The sequence below is a fragment of the Anopheles cruzii genome, chromosome 2, assembly GCF_943734635.1.
Source record: "Anopheles cruzii chromosome 2, idAnoCruzAS_RS32_06, whole genome shotgun sequence".
Lineage (NCBI taxonomy): Eukaryota > Metazoa > Arthropoda > Insecta > Diptera > Culicidae > Anopheles > Anopheles cruzii.
The window spans coordinates 57,366,233-57,380,951 of record NC_069144.1 but is presented as its reverse complement, the minus strand read 5'-3'; positions in this window follow the sequence as shown (position 1 = coordinate 57,380,951).

Below are 14,719 nucleotides of genomic sequence, written 5' to 3'. Positions count from 1 at the left end.
AATAAGTCCGACATCTGTTCAACTTCTGCTTCGCGGCAGGCGTGGTATTTGGGGTGTGCGTTCAAGCCGTTAAAGTTCAAGATCAGTTAGGGACGGAAATTTAAGACACACCACACTGGACGGGGCCTGGGGCCACCGAAACCACAAAAACATAATCCGGAGACGGAGGTGCGCGGATTATAGAACCCAACGCGCGACTTAAAGACGTCAATCGGTCGAAGGCGTTACGTAACCGAGTCTCCCCGTGCGTCGTTTATCATCCACTTGTCAATGGGGAGCGATAGCGGCCCATCGAAACCCGAATCCCGGGGCAGCCAGTTGTCACCTGGGACCGGGCTATTCGATTAATAAAACTGGCCGTGGGACACTCGAATTTGCACTCCACGCGAACGCGGAAGAAACATGAACCCGCGGAACCCGCGCCGGCACGTATAAAACAATCGTCCCCGATAGGAGGCACCAGGACTGTGTCCAAGTGTCCAACGGGCTGCCTGTTAATCCGGGCGCTGTATTTTTTTCCCAAAGCCGTGTTTTAGCCTCAAGCGGCCACTGGGAGGACTTCTGGGCGGGGGGCGGTGATGAATGAAGCACACGTTGCCGGCCGTAACATGCGCGCGTCGAGCAGGTTTCGTGTGGCCAGATTGATGGTCATAAATTATACGACTTTATGTTGTGTGTGTTAGGCGACACCAGGTGGCGCTCGGATCGGTCACCAATTTTCACCACCCGCTCTCTGGGCGCAAAAAGTGAGAGTTCTTCCCCGGGCCGGGTGTTTATTTTCGGTCCCGCGGAGGGCTCTCGGGTCGGGCAGCATAATTAAGCATACACGAGCGTCCAGAGCGGCTCGGTGATGATGATGATGCTGCCCGGGGTTATGTTTTGGGCCCCCTTTTGGGGGGTTTTTATGGTCGAACGGAACCAAAAATCGAAAGTCAACCGATGGCCACATTTCCCCTTCCTTTCGGTCCGGCACACCCGGCGGCTCCCTAATGAAGGCGTGTATTGATTCCCTTCGGCGCGGCCACGGAGCGAACCGCGGCGGCGCTTCCCAATTGCGCTGACGGTGAAGCGTCAAAACAGAGCGTCAAAATGGCGGGTGGCCCTGCCCTCCCGGCACGGGGCACCAGGGCGATAGGATCTTCGTTCGTTGCTAGCGTAACGGCACGCAGCGCCGCGCCGCGCGTCAATCAGTGCTTAGCGCATCATCTTCCGCGCGGGCTCATCATCGTGAGCATAAAGAGCCTGCGAGCCGTGGCCACGCGGCGGAAGGAAGCAGAAAATCAAACGCCCCGCCGTCCGCCCCGGCGTGATCTTTCAAACACTTCCCACTTTCGCACACCACACGCCACGCGTATTGTGTAATTTCGGTGCCCGCCGGCGGCACCGAACGGGGCCTAACGATTCTCATCAAACTTTATCGATTCTGATTAATGTTTTCGGCGTCGGCGACGCAAACAATCATCGTCTGCGGACGGAAAGGTCTGCCCCCCGCCGAAAAAAACGGGACATGAAGGGCCGTCGGTTGCATAATCAAGCGATCGCGATCGAATGTGGCAGCCGTTTGATCGGCAGGCTGATGATTGATCGTGCGATCCGGTGCGTTGGGTCGTTTACGGGCCGGGGAGAACAATGGAGGCAGGATTTCGGCCGTTCGCAAATCGTCCGAGAGAGCCAGATCGATCGCCGATCGAGCCCCACAAAGATGGCCCCTGGGGTCCTCCCCTTGGGGGTTTCGGATCCGTTGCGCTCCGTGGCTTCCGGTGCCGGTTCCGGACCGAACCGAACCGAACCGAAACCGTAGTGTCGCCCGGGCACGCTTCCGGTTTTGCGGCGTTCCGATTTTCCGTCAATTAGACCGAATGTGTGTTACTTTTCGCCGCCGTCGCCGATCGCGGCCTCGATCGCGGGCCGGCCGGGATTAATAGATTGCATGACAAATTACTTCCCGCCGGGACGGGTCAAGCGCAGATCGTCGGGCAGATCGTCCCGCGGCGCTGGGTCGGGCGCCGCCGCCTTTTCTGGCGGGTTTGGAAGATGGAGATATTTGGTTACATCCGCCGTGCCGTGCCGGTGATTCCGTGGCATTCGCGTGCACCCCGGGAAAGGGCTCCCGGGTCGGGTTACGGTTGCTTTGCAATTGGAGCCCCCCCGGAGGGGCCGTGGAGTGAAATCCAATGCGTGGCCGCGATGGCGTCACCCGTTCGCGGGGTGCACCGGTTGCGCTCGTGCGAACGATCACGTGGCACCGCACCGCGTGTGTGTGTGCTCTGGTTCAACCCGACTCCTTCGAACCGGTTGTGAAGCATAATTGAAGCGAAACATAAATTCCCGTTTACGCTTACCTGGTGGCAGTTGGTGGCTGGAGCTCAAACAGATCTTCGTCTAATGTTGGTCGTCGGGGTGGGTGGGTACCATGCGAAAGGTGGGTTCCTCCTGTAACGAAACAATGACCACAGTAAGAAAAATGAGCACCCAAATTAATAGGAGAGCCGTGCCAACCGATCGAGCCGTTAACGAGCCACGCGACTTAAACCGAACGTCGCCCCGGAGTCCAATTCTGCGCGATTCTGCGCACAGCCTCCCCCCCTCGGAAGCCGGAAAATGGTAGTGAGGTAAGCCTACCACCCAACGGGCGGGGGTAGTGAAATGGAAACCCACGCACGCACGGCGAGCCAAACGCGGGGAACGGTGAGAAAATTGTGACACGGCGAAAACGCTGCCTCGCATTAGCCGGCGTGCAGTGTGGTGGGCGAAGTGGAACAATAGGAAACAATCACCCGCCGTTTTTCCGCCCGCAGGGATGCTGGTGGCCGGCGGGTGGTGATGTAAACACTTCCCTCGAAATCACATTTTCTGATTACTTCATTTGCTGGTATCTCGGCGGGACGGGGCTGGTAAATTGCCCGCCGGAAAACCCAGCGGGGGGGTAAGTGGGGGCCGGTCAGTTGCGGGTGGTTTTACCGTGTACGAGCGGAAAGGAAGTGGAGCGGGGGCTGGACCAGCCAAACCGAACCGAACCGAACCTTCACTTTCATCTTTCTTCGCCCAATTTCGATCGCACGGCGAGCGAGTGAGCGAGAAACCGGTGGGAAAGAGATGGGGAGAGAGAGAGAGGGCGGAAAAGCGGAGCAGAAGCCCGAGGACGGTGGCCAAATTATAGTGATACACTTGAAACCCCTAGGTTTTTTCCCACCGACTAATCTACACGGAGGCTGCGGCCAGCCCAAAATCGCGCTTTGTGGCGTGGTGCTACGTTACATGCCGTTGCAGGTTACAAACAATCGCTCGGTGGGTCGACGACGCTGATAAGCTGCAATTTGCTTTCGTAAACGTAAAAGCGACGGCGAACATCGCGGCGTATCCCGGCGATGAATTAACCCATTGAATGGGGAGCGTTGCGCGACTCCAGAGCGCCCCAGACCGGGAACCGGGAAGTCCTGGAAGTCGATCGATCTTGGGGCACACTTTGGTCGACGCTAAAGAGCTACTGACAGCTCGCCAGGTCCAAGGGGGCCGACGGGCGATAAGTACGGATCATCAGAGCCCACCACCCATAAACCCCCGCTGAAAACACCGAAAGCGATCGTCACTCCGGCCGGGGTTGGGTGGGCCGATTTAGAAAGGTCTTTCACAAACCCCCACCCCGTGTGGCCCGGCATAACCTGGTTCGGAGCGCTTGCCGGGCGGTCCCGGGAGGGTTTTGTTGCTCCATTTCGGTGCCTAAATGATTGTTTAGCCTTCCATTTAAATGTGGTGTGTCAGCTGAGGACGATGGCCGAACTCCCGCACTGGCGGCGGCTAGTGCTGGTCACCGCAATTACTTACCGGCTCCCGATGGGCCGTTTATACGCCAACTAGCAACCTAATTTCGGTCGTTTCGGGAAGGAGGCAACGGTAACTTATAGGCAATTCCATGATTTATTCTTTTGGTTTGTTAGGGAACCTTCATTTTCGTAATGCCAATCAAAGCAACCACCCGATATTGTTTATCCGTGGAGACTTTTTTGGAGACTTTCGGGGAGAAAACGCCATGAGAAGCGGAACGGTCCAGTATCATGACTACAGTACATTTCGTTAGAAAGGCATGGCAAATGATAGTCTGTGCCCTATTTTGCTACCATCTTTCGAAATTAATGTCATTGGCCGGTAATTAATCAACATCTAAATTGATATAGGAGGCCTTGAGACTATTGTCACGTTGAATTGTTTGAGAAATGCTGGCAACGTTTGTGCAATCTCTCTGACAATTTGTGGAGCCCACGTCAAAGGAATTGATCCTCTGGTGAAGAACCCAAGCAGATGAAGAAAACAGTTACTGAAATGATGAACATCAACGGTGGTGAACTGTGTCCGTTTATCCTTCCTTCCAAAGGGTCACTCGCTTTTGATTGTGTTGCCTTCTGACCAAGTGTGAGTAGGTCATAGTAGATCAAACCCTTCCGATTCCATCAAATACAAAGCATTGATTTCTGTTTGGAAGCGACAAGCCAGCGTTTGCAATGAAAAAAATTGACTAAATTGATAGCAAGAGTCATCGGTTAGCAAATTCCTCTGTCATACTTGCAAACTTGTATCGAGTATAAGGTCTCTACCTTAGTTTATCGTCGACCTGCCAGTATGCTTTATTATTCTACTTCCAAACGATGGGCTAGTTCTTAAATGCTCGTAAAAAAGCTATCAATTATTGAGCATGTTTTGTTTCCAAAATTTGATGGACCAATCGAATTAAGTCTGTTGTGTTAGAAGCTACGAGTATTTGTCGTTCTGATGAGAATGAGTCGCGCGGCTTCATAAGGTTTACAGATTTAATTGACAGCCCGGCACAGATGTTGCTGTTGTCCGACGTCGTCATTGTTGGGCTTAAAAACAATCAACCCGCGGCCGGTTCAGGAAGCCGGCGACCGAGGATCGAGGGATTTCGATCGGACTGGCTTCCGCCTTTTTTGGTGGCTCGCGAACTTTGCCCACATCCGGGAGCGACTCATCAGCCGAGCCAGGATTTTTTTTATCTCCCATGTTGGACCAGGTCCGACCGCGAACCAGGTAGCAGTAAATTCGCGCTTAATGCCATCAGCGAAGCGTGCCCCGTGTCGAAATGCTGATCTGGTTGAAATTAATTCCCCAATCGGCCCAAAAAATCACGAGCCCGAGGTGTCCGCTAGGTCCGAGAGCTCGGCTCAGAATTCGCCACGCACCGCACCGGAGCCCTCAAGAAAACGCACGGCGCAACAGCAGCCGGCGGCGGACGAAACGCAGAAAGAAAGATTCGCCGCGAAAGAAATTAGATTTCCAGAAACATGAAAAACCCCGAACCTCACTGGCGGGCGATCCGGGTGGCGCACGGGATGCTTATGGCCGTGCCAAAAAGGAGGCCCACGCCGTGGGGTGAAACGCTCGATCGGATCGCACGATAAACAAAGTTGTCACGACTTTGCGCCACTCGTGGCCGCGGGCCGCACCACTCCCGGAAATGGGTTCCCTCCGTTGTGAGGCTTCCCCACGGGACAGAAAGCGTGTGTGTGTGTGTGTCGCCAACCGCATCCGTTCCAGTCGCGGTCTCGGGCGCCGTGACATGCTCGCGGGGCCCCCCAGTTCCGGCGCGGGAATCGTGAATCAGAGCGCGCGAGCGGGAGGTTTACTATGTGCCGAGCCTGCCTAATGGTTGTCGTGGTGGTGATACCGGAAAACAGTTTGGTGGTCAGTGGCTCTCGCGCTTATTTTCGCGAAAATGTGTGCCGGAAGGTGGCATTTCCTTGGCCCACGCGAGGCCCGGACCTGGGCGGGCGGGCTGCTAGAATTCATTACCTCAACTCCGGGTGAGAGCGAAGAAAGTCTCCCCTTGCGCGGTCGAATCCATAAGTTCGGTTCGATTAATATTCGAACATGATTTAATTATGCACCCCCGTTTAGCGTCGTGACTGGTGGAAACGGAAAGTGGGACCTCCCGACACGCCTAGGATTGCTCCCCGCCATCGCTGCACAAGGATTGTCACACGATCCGTAGCGTCGTTCGAGTTGAAACGTTGCCGATGGCTGTGCTGTGGACCCTTTAATGGCCGTTCCGGACAATAAACATTGTACCGAGAGAGAGAGAACCGTTGGCCTCAGGAATTTGAATAGCGGCGCAGTGCAGCGCAGCGAGCGGACGGAGGTTAGGCTTAGGACCTCGGCATCTCCTAACTTCGAACGGTGCGATGCGTGGGGCACTGGGACGATGGTCTGGAGGTTCCCGGGTTGACCACCGGGGTCCGATGGGTCCGGAGATAATGGAGCCCGGCGATGGGCTCGTTTTAGATGTCGTTTTGGACCCGACCCCAGAGACGACGGTCTCCGGGGAGGGTGCGCTATTAAACGGGAGGTTTCGCTTGCGACTTCCGAACGGGAGTGCCGCCGCGTGCCGTTCGGAACTCTGCCTAACATTGGAAAGTCCGCCAGTTTCACACCGACCGTCGCCCGCGTCTCGTCGTGGCGGAGGCTGACTGGAACGTGCCACTGGCGCTGGCGCTGGATCTAATAAGGCCGGGGAATCAAGTACCATTAAGGCGAAGGCACTCCACCTTCGCGCGCGGGTCGCAATTTACGCCGCCGGGCTGCCATCGCCGGGGTCGTTATGGGACCGAGTCTGTCCGAAGGGGTCCAGTCTCGGGCCCGTCTTGGCCCGAGGGCGAGCGCGTATGGAGATGATGAGTCGACCACCTTCGATGCGTTACTTTCTACGCTTCAATTTACGGTCGTCTCGGCGCAAAACACGCCCGACCGTCTGGCGACCGGTCGCACTTTCTTCGCAAGGGATGCGCAAAACCCGGCCCAGGAAGATTGCGGTGCGCTTGGCCGGCAAAATCGTTTACGTTGAAATGGCCACGGCGCAAGGTTGGGCACGTCGGCATGATGATTGTTATTACGCGGCTACCGAAGTTCGCCGAAGTCATCTGACATTTGGTGATCGTCGAAGCGTGGTCATCCCCGGTAATGACCGCGAATGATCGACTGCGTGGCGCATGTGCCGCTCACCAAATAATGTCCAATTTTAATGTCATGTTGCAAGTCTTCAAGGGACCCCAGGTCAAGCGACACGCTGCAGCAGCGTGTCCCGTGGATAGGACGATCGCAGTGCGTGGTAACATGAGCTTGAGCCTTGCTGGGCATAAAGATCACCGCACAAACGCTTCGACAACTGGAGCTGGCCAGTCTGGGTGATTTAACGGCAAGCGTATCAGTTTCCGGTGCCGTGTTGTGCTGCACAAAAACATGGCATCGGTTTCGACATGGCACTCGGGCGCCTAGAAAGTTCGCGGATCGGAGCCGAGCGGCCTGGAAGAAAATCAGGGCCCGTTGGCGGTCGTTCCCTTGGGAGCTTTCGATGGCTGCGGTGAGATAGGTCGCTCGGCGATCGTTGCCGCGGCCTATCGAAATATGACACCCACTGCGCGTCCCCCGACACTCCAACGCGACGGTTCCTTATTTTCCCTTTTGCTCCATTCGCGGTGCCACACTCAAGGATCCGGAAACTTTTACTCCGGAAACTGGCGCTGGCGAGCGGGCTGGCGGTCAACAGTGACCGCGGGCGGTGAAGATCACTTGAAGCCGGCGGCGGGAAGATGCTCACGCGGTGCTTCGGTTCAAGCGGTTTTCGGTCAACCCGGGCCACGGCCCCGGGGTCGTGATATCAATTTCTGCACGCGCAACGCGATGGAAAGCGCTTCGAATTTATATTCAATCAACCGCTTTTGGGCCGCCATCTCCCGGGCCGGGCTGTGGGAAAATGGAGGTTTTGTTCCCACAATCCGATGGCCGATGGGGACATTGTACCGACGACGTTGCCGATGATGATGATACTGCTCGGTACACTCCGTTGGACTATTTTGGCGTGAAAGTGACGATTATTTTTGACATTCGTCAACTGACATTTGGGCGTAGCGAAAAGGGTATCATCTTCCGGCCGATCCGGGGGGCTTGTGGACACAAAAATGGCAGGAATTCACGATCGCGATTAGGCGGTGGGTGCAGCGGAGAATCGAAAATTGGCGGCCCCCAAATGACCTACTGAACCGCTTTCGGTCACGGAACCGGCACCTTGCGGAAAGTAAAATGTCACGTTGGCCGCCATCGGCGTCCATCTTCGGATTAAGCTGATCTGAGGCCGATGAGGCCGAACCATCGTTGGGCGGAAGCGGCCGGTTCAAGGCTTCGGCAAGTTAATCCGTGCTTCAATCCGTGGTTCCACCCAAACGGAGTTGTCAAGGCTTGGCCCGACTGCCACATTGGCAGCAAGGTTTGCATTTTCGACGTTATTGGTTATTGCCCAATCCGTTTATAGATTCGCACGGCCATCTGCGCGGTCCCGTGGGTGTTGCCCGATCGCCGCGGATCACCGCGGTTTGGAGCGATCATATTTGGAAAGCCGCACCTTGAAGTGGGTCTCGAATTGGGATTAAGCACAACGTGCGAATTATGGCAAATTGATCGGATTAGTTGCGATCGTCGAGGCGATGATCTCATGTACTTGAAAAGGATAAGCTGCCCAACGCGTGGACCTCAACCTGACGAGCGTTCACCACGAAATCTCAGCGATGTCTGAATTAGCAGCACCCGGAAAGAGAAGCAGAAACAAAAACCCACCCGAATCCGTTTTCGGTGAAGGTAATAAGGTTGTTACTGTCACATCCGCTACCCCATTCGGCGTCATGATGGCTTCAAGCCGCCACGCGCTTCACTCGCTTCCTGGCTTTACTTTCTTCACACACTCGAGTTTGCTCACGGGAAAAAATGGGTTTAATTTATCTATTCACAGCGCAATTCACGATCCGCCGACTAAACGCGCCGTAATCGCGTTCCGTGGACCAGTGCAACCAGTGCGGGCCCACAACAATGTTTCCTTCCCCGGGCATAGTTTATGGCCGCTCTTTTATAGGAATTATTGGATAATTAATATTGATCACTATCATCGGTTTGCTAACACCGAGCCGCTCCGATCCGATCCGTACCTCGATCTCGCGGCTCGGCTTGTGGCTCGCGGCACGGCACGGCTGGCGCGCGTTAAGCCGTTAATGGCCCCCGCCCGGCAGAAACAAACAGCCAGGCCATAAAGGAGAAGCAAACCCCGCGAAGCAAACGGCGGCCCGATCGAACGGCGGCCACTCTTGATTAGGCCTTGTTTTTGTGTCCTTGGGCCGCGTATTAGGTAACGGAAGGACTCCTACTTCTTTTTCGCGTGTGTTGGATTGATTAACCCCAAATTTCTTGCCGGTCGAATATCTAATTTCCAAACGTTTGAGGTTTTTTCCCGATGCCCGGCCACACTAATGAAATTAAGCTCTCCAGGGCCTCGGAAATTTTCTCAGTCCTGCTTTTTGTCCTTCCGCTCATTAGGATCCCGGTGTGAGCCCGGATTGGGAGCATCGCATTGGGTGCACCGTATATTCATAGCGCACCCGCAAAGCCAGCGCTGTGTGCGCCGCATAACCTTTTCACCGTCCGGTCGATTGTTCTCGACCAACAACCGTTTTGAGGTTGAGCCATGTGAGCCGCGCCATGTGGCGCTCGGTTCGCACGCACGCACGCACGCACGGCGCTGTGCGCGCTTTCGTAATGATGATTATGAGGAAGATTATGATCGATTTACGGCTTTCTTCCCAACTTTCGTACCACTCGCTGCCACCGCCACGCGCTTCTTCCGTCCCCGGGGTCCGCGACGACGATGATGATGGTGCGCTACAATTGGTTGGTGGCGAATAGGAAACGAAACAACAAACTTGCAACGGGGGGGGCCACCGTTGTTGGCTTTTTGTGTTTGTGCTCCCTCCAAAGGGGTCACCGTGGCTTAATTCACCGGCTCGGAAAGGTCGGGAGGCTCTCCGCTGCACCGGTCACTTCGGGGGGGTTGGGTAAGTGCACTTTAGCGCACTAGTGAGTGCTCTAGATGGAGGGTGCGCGGATGCGTGGAAATGCAACCTCCAACCCAGCTCGTTAGTCGCATCACGTCGCGTCTCCAATGGCGTGGACGTGGGCGGACATTCTGCGGTGGGATAAACATGAAACCCTCCGTTTTACTGCGCGCGCTTAGTGCGCACCGCGTTGCGCAAGCACGGCCACTCGAAGGAAGTCCACCCCGTGGGCCCGTGTGGGGTGCCCATTCGAAACCGATTAAACGCTGCGGCGCGCCTGCAATTTCGCGCCGTTGATTTGGTCCGCGCTAATCGAGAGCTTACGCGAGACACATTTCGTCCGTGTGCGTGCGTGTGTCGCCCGAAGAGAGAAATTGGCAAAGAAAATGGGCGTTTGGCGGAAAAGCGGATGGTTGGCCGAAAACATTTCGTCTCCGTTTGGCGGTCCGGGCCCGGGCTCGGTTGTGTAACGTTGCGTGCCATCATGCCGCAGGTTTGCGTGGCGCAGCCTTTACTTTGGGGCTTATTAAACACACCGCTCGCTATCACCGGATGCAATCGGGAAAGGATGTTCGGCGATCGATATCTTCAAAAGTGATGAGGTGAGGTGGATCCTGAGAAACTGCGGAACATTCTCACGCTCGCAACGTCGCAATGCAATCGATGGATATCCTCTGTCCTCTGGCGAGCAACTTGCGGATTCGGATTGCAGTTGGTAGCGGGTTCGGGACACGAAACGCAGCATAAGTTGACCCCGGATATTGTGCCAGCTCAACGGACACGCTACCTTTCTTTTATGTTACTCATTTCTGGACTGGTTATTTTTGGATTTGGTGAGAATTTTAATCCATCTTCTACCCTACTTTGCTTTAAAGCAAAATAAAATCCACAAATAATTTAAAAAAATCCTTGAACGAGGTATGATTGGAAACGATAATAATGAAGATTATCTTAAACGACAGTTATGACCATGTGACCGGCGTAGATAGCGATCGTCCCGTAAAGGTCTTTTTGCGCATACTTTTCAGCAGGATTTCGGCAGCAACGCATTGAATGTTGGCTTTACATTTTCGCAACTGAAAAAAATCCCAAAATCTCGCGAAACATCACCGAGCGCTCGCGAAACGAGCGTACATTAATGACGGCCTATTGAGCCACTAATAAGGTCTTTATGCGGGTCAACATTGGGCCGTTTATTGGGCCATTGGATCATGGCGTGTAAAGGTCCAGGAAAATGGAGCCCCATTCAACGGGCATTATGTTACGGTGTTACGGCAAATTCATTTTGGGATAAATAGAAGCGAGCGAAGACACGCAAAATCGCAAGACTGTCCGCGTGTCAAATTGTGATACCCTTTGCGGCCGCGCGACGGAATGCGGTAAAGCACTCACCACCACCACAACCACCGCTTCATATGCTTCTTTATGCTGACCTATGCTGGCTGCCAAAATTTCATAACCATGTCAAGGAACTGCTCGGCCGTTTCGGCGGCGAAAGACGTGAGCGTCGTGAGTGAGAGGCCGACACGCACTTGGCCACTTGTGCGAGCCTCAGCTCAGAAGCCCGCTGCCCTGGACGGATCGAAAGGCGCATTGTTTAACAGCTTTCAATCAGCCGGGCTCGACGTCGACGACAAAAGCCGAAGAGTGATCAGGCGGCTACCGAGGCTGCTACGAGACACACTTCACTCCACGCCACAGATTATAGGCTGTCTGCGAGCCTTGGCCGCGAACCGGCACCTCCCAGGGGCAGCTCGAGTTGAGGCTGTTAATTTTGCACGATCTGCACGGTACTGTCGTGTAGCGAGGTGGCTCGAAATGAAGCGTGAACTATAGGATTAGAAACTCATTTTGAAAACCCCTTACGAAAACAAAGGCCGACCGAGGCCGTGCCCTGATCGCCAGATCCCATATTCGGCCGTGTGATAGGCCGTGCGTCCCGTATTATGCAAACGGGAGGCCAAATGGTAAAGTCGATGGCCTAAAGTGGCGCACTTCCGGCCCAGTTTGGTGCGCCCACCTCGTGGCCGGGGGTGGGCGATAAATCTCTCCACAAGTGGAGTTTTCCAACGACCCACCGAAACCCGCGGCCTAATTTGTTTGCCCACCAGAGTCGACGAAGATTTACGGTGCGTTCTGCGGTCCCCCAAAGGGAGCCTCGAAGGGTCCCGAGCTTTCACCGTTTCGGGTGGCTCCAACCCTAATCGCCCTCCTAATCGTCAGCTTCTGCCGGCTGCGAAACAATTTTAATGACCCCACTGGACATCGCACCGCACATGATGGACCTTCTGCGGAGGATGCTGCGCAAGTGCTAATAAGGTCCAATAAACAATACCGACGGCGGTGGAGCGCATGGGCGCGTGCGACTTTCATCCGGTCCGATGTTAAGTGATGTGTTCCATTAGCCAACAGAAAGCGGCGCACACAATCTCCGAAAAACCCAATAACTCACCACCTTCCCGGGGGGTCTCTGGGTGAACGCACCAACTCGAACTCTTGATGGCGGGGACAACGTGATTAATTGGGCGTTTGTTTCTGAATTTCAAATTTATTTGGAGTGGTGCCGGTGATTGGTGTCACCACGAGGCCAGGAGCAGCGTTTTGGACCGCACGGCACATTAATGGCAAGCTATCGCTCAGATTACGGTGCTGTTTTCATCATTATCGCATTACATTGACGAAACTGCTCGAAACTGCTCGAAACTGCTCGAAACTGCTCAAATGACTGATTTCAACCGATTCCAGCGGGTGAGAAGGCGAGTAATTAAGCTGGCCCGTGTGCCTGCCGGGGTTCGGGGCCCCGTTGCGAACCATGTTCTACTCTGGACGCCGTTAAATCGCGCAGAACGGTTAAGGCGTACCTTGCCCACCGGCGAAACAATGTCAATGACACATGTTCGGTGCCGGACTTTTCGCCACGGCACGCTGTTTCTTATGCCGTGGTAGTTGCCAGCTCGTTACTTGGGTCCAATTTTGAATTGATTTATCGCACTTTGCGATGTTTTATGCGCACCGGCCGGCCGCAGGGCTGGTTTCTTGTTGTGCACCGCAGGGAGCCGATGAGCCACCGGCGATAAGAGAGCGCGCAGTGCAACAAGCCAGTGCACCACCGCCGTGAGGTCCCTGGAGAGGGCGTCGTGGAGAGTGGGAAAGAGAAAGAGAGAGAGAGGGAGAGAAGAAAGCAAAGAGGTGCAAAACCGAGTGAAAACCATCGGGCTCACCAAGGGGCCGATAAGACCGATGACAGTTTCTCATGCTGCGCCGCAGGTTGAGACATAAAACTCGGGGAATGTGAGTGAGCATCGCCCGTCGGTCGGCCAACCAATTATGCGGGGCGGTGGGAGCCCGCCAATTGTGGTGCCTTGGCTTTACCATAATCATCCGCGGGGGGCTTTCGGTGCCAAAGTGACGTCTAAACCCGACGCCGATGGGTGTCCTCGGTGATAGTGTCCCCCACGGGTTTTTTTCACTACCATTTGTTTTCTACACACGTGTGTGTGTGCGTGTGCAATTAAACATCCTTCAATGGATGGACGTCGGCGGGGACGTCTGCGTACTCTCACTATCGTTTGAACTATTGCCGCCGACCATGTTTCGGGGTGCGTGCGGGGCAAACAAGAAATATCCGGCAAGATGGCACGGTGCGCGGTAAGGTCACGTTTGCGCCATTTCGTGCCGTTGCCGTGCCGCAGTTGTACGCAGTTTTCCGCGCCGGTTCCTACTTGCGAACGAGTGAAAGAAAATCATCATCATAAACTTGTCGGAGCGGCTCTTGAGCGGTACATCGTTAGGCGCTTGAGCACCGCGTGTCGTGAGCATTGCAGGGGCGGGCAAGGATACTGTCAGCGCCCCCCCCGAGACGTAGACCATTCAACCAGTGATAGTGTTACAATTTTGTAACCTAAAACCCCGTTTGAATACATGCAGCCAGAAATTTAGAAGTAATCACCGTTTGGCTCTCTGGCAAATTGTGGATGCCTTTCCAATAAAACTTGTTCATATTCGGCAAAGTGCATGTCCAATTGAAGCAAAAAGCCAATAATCTGACGTGGTCAGGTTTGGAGAATACAGCTGGGGTGATAAAGTTTCGCAATTAAGGGGTTTTAGTGCGTCTTTTACGGTTTTAAGCGTGTGCGTCGATGCGATGCTGTAATGTGGCTACATCGTGTCTTCTTGGCCATTCTGGTCCTTTTTCCATCAATACAAAGTTTATATCAATGAAAGTTGTATTTTTCTGCGCTTAAGGTGTTTGAAATAAATACCTTTTTCATCGCCAGTGACAATCCGATATAAAACCGACTTCCGTTGTGTTTCGAGTTGAGTCTACATCCTACAACTTCTGCTGGTCATTACTCTTCAGATCACAAACAGAACTTTTAAAGTGACAAAATTATCTGGCATACGTTTTTTGCACTGTTGGAGCGTATTCACCATAAGCTTTCAAAAGCAAATGATGAGCTTTGACCGCTTTGTCTTCAAATAAAACAGCAAAAGTAGTGAATGACATTTATTCGGAACGAAACTCGACATTTTGAAAAGTCTGAATAACAAAGTGACTTCATTTTTCGAAGAATGATACTAGCATATTTTAAAGGAATCAAATCGGAGGAGTGCAACATCCGAAGCATCAACCGGACAATTTCACCTTGAACACCTCCTATAGACGAATCATTGCGCCTCGAAAGCGCAACCGCTCTTCGGGAACTGTTTCGTTCCACAATTACCTTCTTTGCATTGTGTTACACTTTCTTTCTTTAGAAGCGGGCTTTTCTTCCTATAAAAAGGTCAATTGCAATACAATTCGGGAGCGTTTTTTGTGTGTCTAGGGCTCATTC